The sequence below is a fragment of the Leopardus geoffroyi genome, chromosome A2, assembly GCF_018350155.1.
Source record: "Leopardus geoffroyi isolate Oge1 chromosome A2, O.geoffroyi_Oge1_pat1.0, whole genome shotgun sequence".
Taxonomy (NCBI): domain Eukaryota; kingdom Metazoa; phylum Chordata; class Mammalia; order Carnivora; family Felidae; genus Leopardus; species Leopardus geoffroyi.
Window position 1 is genome coordinate 289902 of NC_059331.1, and position 6056 is coordinate 295957.

A 6056-nucleotide genomic window follows, 5' to 3' on the forward strand; every position below is an offset into this window, starting at 1 on the left:
TGGAAAGTGTCCTCACCCAGCTCCCGGGACGCCACAAAGAGGTCTCAGTGGGGCACCGTCTTGCCGCCCCCTATGGTACCACCTCTCAGGGTCCCTGCGAGTCGGGAGCCTGTGACCGCACCCCCAGATGCTGCCCAGACTCGAACTTGCCTGGCACGTCTGTGTGACCTCCCGGGGCCGCTGGGACCCGTCACCACACGCCGGTTCTGACAGCTCTGGGCTCGGAAGTCCTGACACCCAGGCGTGGGCAGGGCTGCTCCCCCCAGGGCCCCAGGGAGCCCCGTCTCCCCCTTTTCCAGCTTCCAGAGCAGCACGGGGTCCGCCCGGCTCTCTGCCTCCCTCTCGTGAGGACCTCGTGAGGACACTGGGCCCCCCGAGCCCCCAGGTCACCCCCGCCTGGTGATATGACGGGTGCTTGGTCCCGGGACCGGGACAGGGACGTCTTTGGGGCCGCACTTAGCGCCCCCCGGTCCACGTGTGTCATCACCCCATGTCACAGACAAGGTCCAGAGACGCGAAAGCAGCGGGGTGAGGGGGAAGCAGCTGGCCTGGAGGAGGCCCCCGGCCCGTCTGGGTTTGAGCCCCGCGAGGCCCACTGATCAGGTACTAAGTGAATGTCTCGCTAAGCCACCATGTCCGTGGTGACCCGTCAGACCAGCCGGCGGGGACCAGCACGGCCGGGAGAACCCGCGGGGAGAAACCACAAGGTCAGTGTCACGGTTGTTTCTGCCAGCGTCAGACCCCATGTGGCCACCCAGAGCCCTGCGGTGGCCGTTTCCGTGAGGGGCCACGTGGGGCCCTGTCTGCTCTGGGGCTGCCCCAGACCTCAGTCAGTCCCCCTGGCCACACTCCTCCTGAGGCGCTGGGGCGGGGGGGGGGGCATGGCCCAAAGCTGCAGGGGTCCCGTTCGGTCCTACAACCCGAGGTGGTCGGCATCGTTTGTACCCCCGTGACCGATGGAGAAACTGATACGCAGAGAGGGCGAGTGCCTCGGCCAAGGTCACACAGCGAGGGAAGTAGGGGGTCAGGGCTGCGGCCTCAGGCCGGCCCCCGTTGCCTCTGCCGATGGCTGATTCTGCCCACGGCCAGGCCTGTTTCCTTCCCATCCAGTGAAAGATTATGAAACAAATAACCGTCCTTCCTGGTCAAACAAGCGAGCTTCCCAAAGCCCCGAGGAGCGGGTCAGGGGTCAGTGTGTCCGTTTCCCAAACTGAGGCCCAGAGAGGGGAGCCTGACTTGTCTGGGCCGCCCAGCACAGGGTCCGACACCACAGCCCTGGACTTCAGTCCTTGAAGGGTCTTCCCGCAGAAAATTTGGGTGGCCTTCCTGGTCAGAGCAGGCTCAGCCATGACGATGGTGACAATGACGGTGATAACGACAGCTCTCTTTACTGAACGCTTACTTTCGTCACGGATCTGTCGGAGCTCTTTGTACGTCGAGGAGATTAACTCACGGTCAGATGGATTTCTTCTCCTGAGCGAGCTTGGATCGGGTGCCGAGAACCCAGCCTCCCCGGGGGGTGCGTGTGGGTTCTGATGACGTGCAGGGGGGACCCAGGGCCCACGCGGCCAGGCCAGAGCCGGTGGCTCCGTCAGACCTCCAATGCTCCCGCCTCCCTTACCTTCGGAAGCTGGAGCTCCCAGGGCTGTCCCACGAGCAGGCCCAGTCTACCCAGGTCCGGCGGCCCCAGCCCTGAGGGTGCGCGCATCCGTTCACCCCTCAGCCCCGGCCAGGGTGTGGAGGCCCGGCTCAGGAGGCGCACAGCCCCTTTCGGCGGCAGCAGGGTGGTAGGAGAGGTTCTCGCGGCGAGGAGAGGGGGTGGGGGGGTGTCTGGAGCCACGGGAAACTGGAGAAAAGCTCACAACCTTCCCGGAAGACGGCGGGCGCGGCGTCGGGGCCCGGGGACCCCAGCTGGCCCGCGTGTGCCGGGGCCTCGGCGGTTAGCGGGACGGTAGCAGCGCTTAGAAGGGCCCAGGCCGGCAGGCTTCTCTCACTCAGTTGAACGAGCATTCCAAGGAAGCCGCGTCTGATTTCTTGACACGGATGGTGCGCCCGCCGCCAGGCCCAACGACACCCCGCGTCCCCGCAGCGCCTCTCAGGACTCGGCCCTGGCGAGCGTGGGGCTGCGACGCACGTGCCTGCCTCGCGCGGACCCTCCCTGGCCCCGCGCCTAAAGGCCTGGCAGAGAAGGGGTGCGGGGTGGGCGCCTCGTACAGGGGGATCCTTGAGCGAGCCCGTGCCTCCAGCGGGTAAACTGAGGCTAGAGGGCCCAAGCCCCACCACCTCTGCCCGCCTCGTCTGCCTTCACGGCTCCAGATTGCCATCTGGGGAGGGCACTGGGGAAAGCAGCCTGGCCAGAGCCGCCCCCCCGCCCCCCACGCCTGGGGCACAGGTGACCCTGGGGCATCTCGAGATGCCCAGCGAAGGGTCAGCGAGGGGCTGGGTGCCCACCGGCCAGCTGCAGTAGTGCCTGCCATCCTCCCCACGGGGCGGGGGGGGTGGTCACAGTGCCTGGCGGGAGGCAGGAAGCCACTCGTCCCACGGCTGTTTACTGAGCACCGGGGACACAGCAGCAGGGAAGACAGGCCAGTGTGTGGCCGGTGGACCGAGCAGATGATGTCGTCTGCCAGAAGTACTAGGTGGTAAAACAGTGGCCAGAGAAGCACGGGGAAGGGGGCAGGGCTTGAAAACAGGGAAGCCTGGAGACCCAGTAACAGTGGACAAGTGGGGAAGGTCCTCCTGGACGTGGGCACAGAGGGTGCAAACGCGGGATGTTGGGATGCGGGTGGGGGAGGTGAAGGGAGGGCCGGGCTTGGCAGGGCTCAGCTGGACCCGGGATTAGGCTGCCGGGTCCTGGGGAGCCACAGCAGGCGTCTGATGGGGACAGTGGCGTCCACAGAGGAAGCAGGGAGACCTGGGAGGCTCCGGGGCTGGGAGGCGGGGGGGGTGACAGGACACAAGGCCCAAGCTAGGGTCATGGCTGGGGAAGGTGAGGGCATCTCTGACTCAGTGACAGGGGACGGGTGGGCTCTGGGGGCCGGCACAGAGCGTGGCATGAGAGAGTCCTGAAGTCCCAGGGCCTCAGAGGACGTCCGGGGGTGGGGGTGGGGCGGGGGGCGGGCAGGAGCTCAGGGCAGGGGCTGCTGGGCAGAGCCCTGGTGGGGGGGGGGGGGGGACACGCCCAGGACAAGCAGGGGGAAGGAGTGCCATCAGGGACACGGTGGGTGCAAGTGGCCGGGGGAGGTGTGGGCCGAGGGTCCAGTAACCATGCCCCCGGACTGGGATGGGGGCTGCAGGGTGCCAGGCGGAGAGGAGGGGAGTGGGTGATGCGGCCGCCTCTGGGGAAGAACGCGCAGCTCTGGCCCACGGCACACCCCGCCCTGCCCACCTCCCGGCCATCGCCCGCCACATGTGCCACCGGGGATGCCCACCCACCGTCTCTGCCTCATCTCCCTCTCCCGTGGCACCACCTCCGGGCTGGCCCCCTGGAAGCGGTCTGTGGATGTCGGGGTCTCTGTTGGGGACCCCGAGAGCCTCAGGGAGGACTTTGCTTTCGATCTGAGGGAGGCGGGCACCCTGGGACGTTTAGGGCTGGCGAGGGACAGGAATGGCTTGTCACCTGCCCCTCTCCATCCGTCCGCTCTCCTTTCCCTCCGGTCCCTGAACAAAACGCAAACCTCAAAGCTTGCATCATTTACGTAGTAGACAAAAAGCGCCCCCTCTCCGAGGACAAGGCTTCTGCCGCTCTGGCACCTAACAGCATCAGGGGCTCAAGAAATGTTTGGGGGCGTGACGGATACACAGGCAGAGGGGTAGCGGTGAACGCACGCACGGCCCGCTTTTGCCGAGCCCCTAGCGCAGGGTCAGACCGGCCGAGCACCTGTTACGTAAACAAAGTTTTAGTGGCACACGGCCCCACGGGTGCATCTGTGTGCTGCCTCTGGCCGCTCTCCCGCTGCAATGGCGGAGTCCAGTCCTTGCGACACAGATCGGCCTGCAATGCTGAAATGTGTTTACTACCTGGCCCTTTACGGAAAAAGCGCCAAGCCCTGAGTGGGCATGTGCCGGACGCCGTTCCAAGGCATCGTGTATATTCGCTCCATTAACCCTCCCAGCGGTCCTAGGACGGGGGGAATAAGGCCCAGAGAGGTTAAGAAACGGACCCAAGGGCACACAGGATACACGGAGCTGAGCTGGCACTCAACCCCAGACTCCCAGGCTTCTCGGGACTGTTTTGTTTGCTCTAGGCTTGCTATTTTATCTCCCTGGTTTAATGCTAAGCAAATGTACATCCGTTGTAAAGAAAGAGAGGCAAAGACCCACAAAAGGAAAGGTATCGATGTCCCTCCCCATTCAGAGCTCATTCAAGGTTGTTTCTTTCTACACGCACACGCCCACCCTTTCATTGAGCCCCTGCTGAGTGGAGGGAAGAACCGACTTCCCCCCACTCCAGACCCCAGTACGTGTTCAGGGTCAGGGGCTACTGTTCTCGTGAGAGCCTGGTAAGTCGGGGCCATGGTCTGCACGTTGGTGGGCACAGGTCCTGCCTCACTCCCAGTCTGTGGGGCCCACCTGGTGACACTGGCATCGTGAAGGGTCCGTGGGGCCCACCTGGCATCACGAAGGACTCAAGACAAACTACGGGGGACCAAGGAGACAGCGGGGCATCTAGCTGCTTCTTTGGGCTCCCCACATCCTCCTGTCCAGGCCTCCCCACCACTAGCCCAGGCCGGGCCTCACACTGAACCCCACCCGATTGTCACCCTTGTCATCTCTCCAACCCTGTCTGTGTCATCGTGTCCTCCCAGGGGGTCCCCAGAAGACAGGGGGACCCCAGTACTCGTCATCCCACGTCCCATCTGGTGGCAATCTTGTTGGCTCCCCTTTCAGAATCCGTCCAGCCTCCAAGCCCCCTCTCTTTGCTGTCCTTAATCCCCTCCTGGCAGCAGGAAAGGCCTTCACAAAAATAAGTAAAACAGGCTGAATCCTCTCCTGCTCTAAACTCTGCTATGGCTCCCCAGTGCCCCCAGGACAAAGCCTGCATTCTGTGTGGTCTCTGAACGGCCCCTTCCTTCACTCTGGCCGCCTGGGCCTGCAGTGTGGCTAAGGAAGGGGGGGGGGTGCGGTGCGGGGCTGATTAAACGTACCGACTGTCCTCCAGCCACAGGACCAGGCCCAGCGCTGGGGAAGCGCGCAGCTGTTACCCTCCTCGGCCGGGTCTGGCTGCCTTTGCGCCAGTCCTCGCGCTCTCACGCGCCCTACACCTGGCGGCTCTTCTTTAAGACGTCCCACAGCCGGCCTCTCGCGGCCCTTCGGGCTGCGGCAGAGACGTCAGCTCCTCGTAGCAGCCTCCAGGACACCCCCTCCCCGGGTCCCACTCCTCCTTCTCTGGGGTTGCGTGTCCCCATCCACGTCTCCGCCCTCCAGACCGGGCTCTGGGCAGGGGCGACCCTGTCTGTGCAGGCCCGGAGAGGCGGCCGCCCGGGGACACGGAATGCAGGGCGCGGGGTGGGGGTGGGGGGCGGCTGGGGGCCCAGGGCGCTGAGGAGGAGACGGAGACCGCGGCGGGGGGGGGGGACCGCCCCCCCCCCGTGCGCCAGGCTGGGGGCGGGGGGGGGCACGGCGGGGTCCCGGGGCGCCAGGCTGGGGGCGGGGACCGCGGCGGGGGTGGGGGGGCCGTGCGCCAGGCTGGGGGCGGGTGGGGGGGGGGCACGGCGGGGTCCCGGGGCGCCAGGCTGGGGGCGGGGACCGCGGCGGGGGTGGGGGGGCCGTGCGCCAGGCTGGGGGCGGGTGGGGGGGGGGCACGGCGGGGTCCCGGGGCGCCAGGCTGGGGGCGGGGACCGCGGCGGGGGTGGGGGGGCCGTGCGCCAGGCTGGGGGCGGGTGGGGGGGGGCACGGCGGGGTCCCGGGGCGCCAGGCTGGGGGCGGGGACCGCGGCGGGGGTGGGGGGGCCGTGCGCCAGGCTGGGGGCGGGTGGGGGGGGGGCACGGTGGGGTCCCGGGGCGCCAGGCTGGGGGCGGGGACCGCGGCGGGGGGCCCAGTGCGCCGGGCTACGG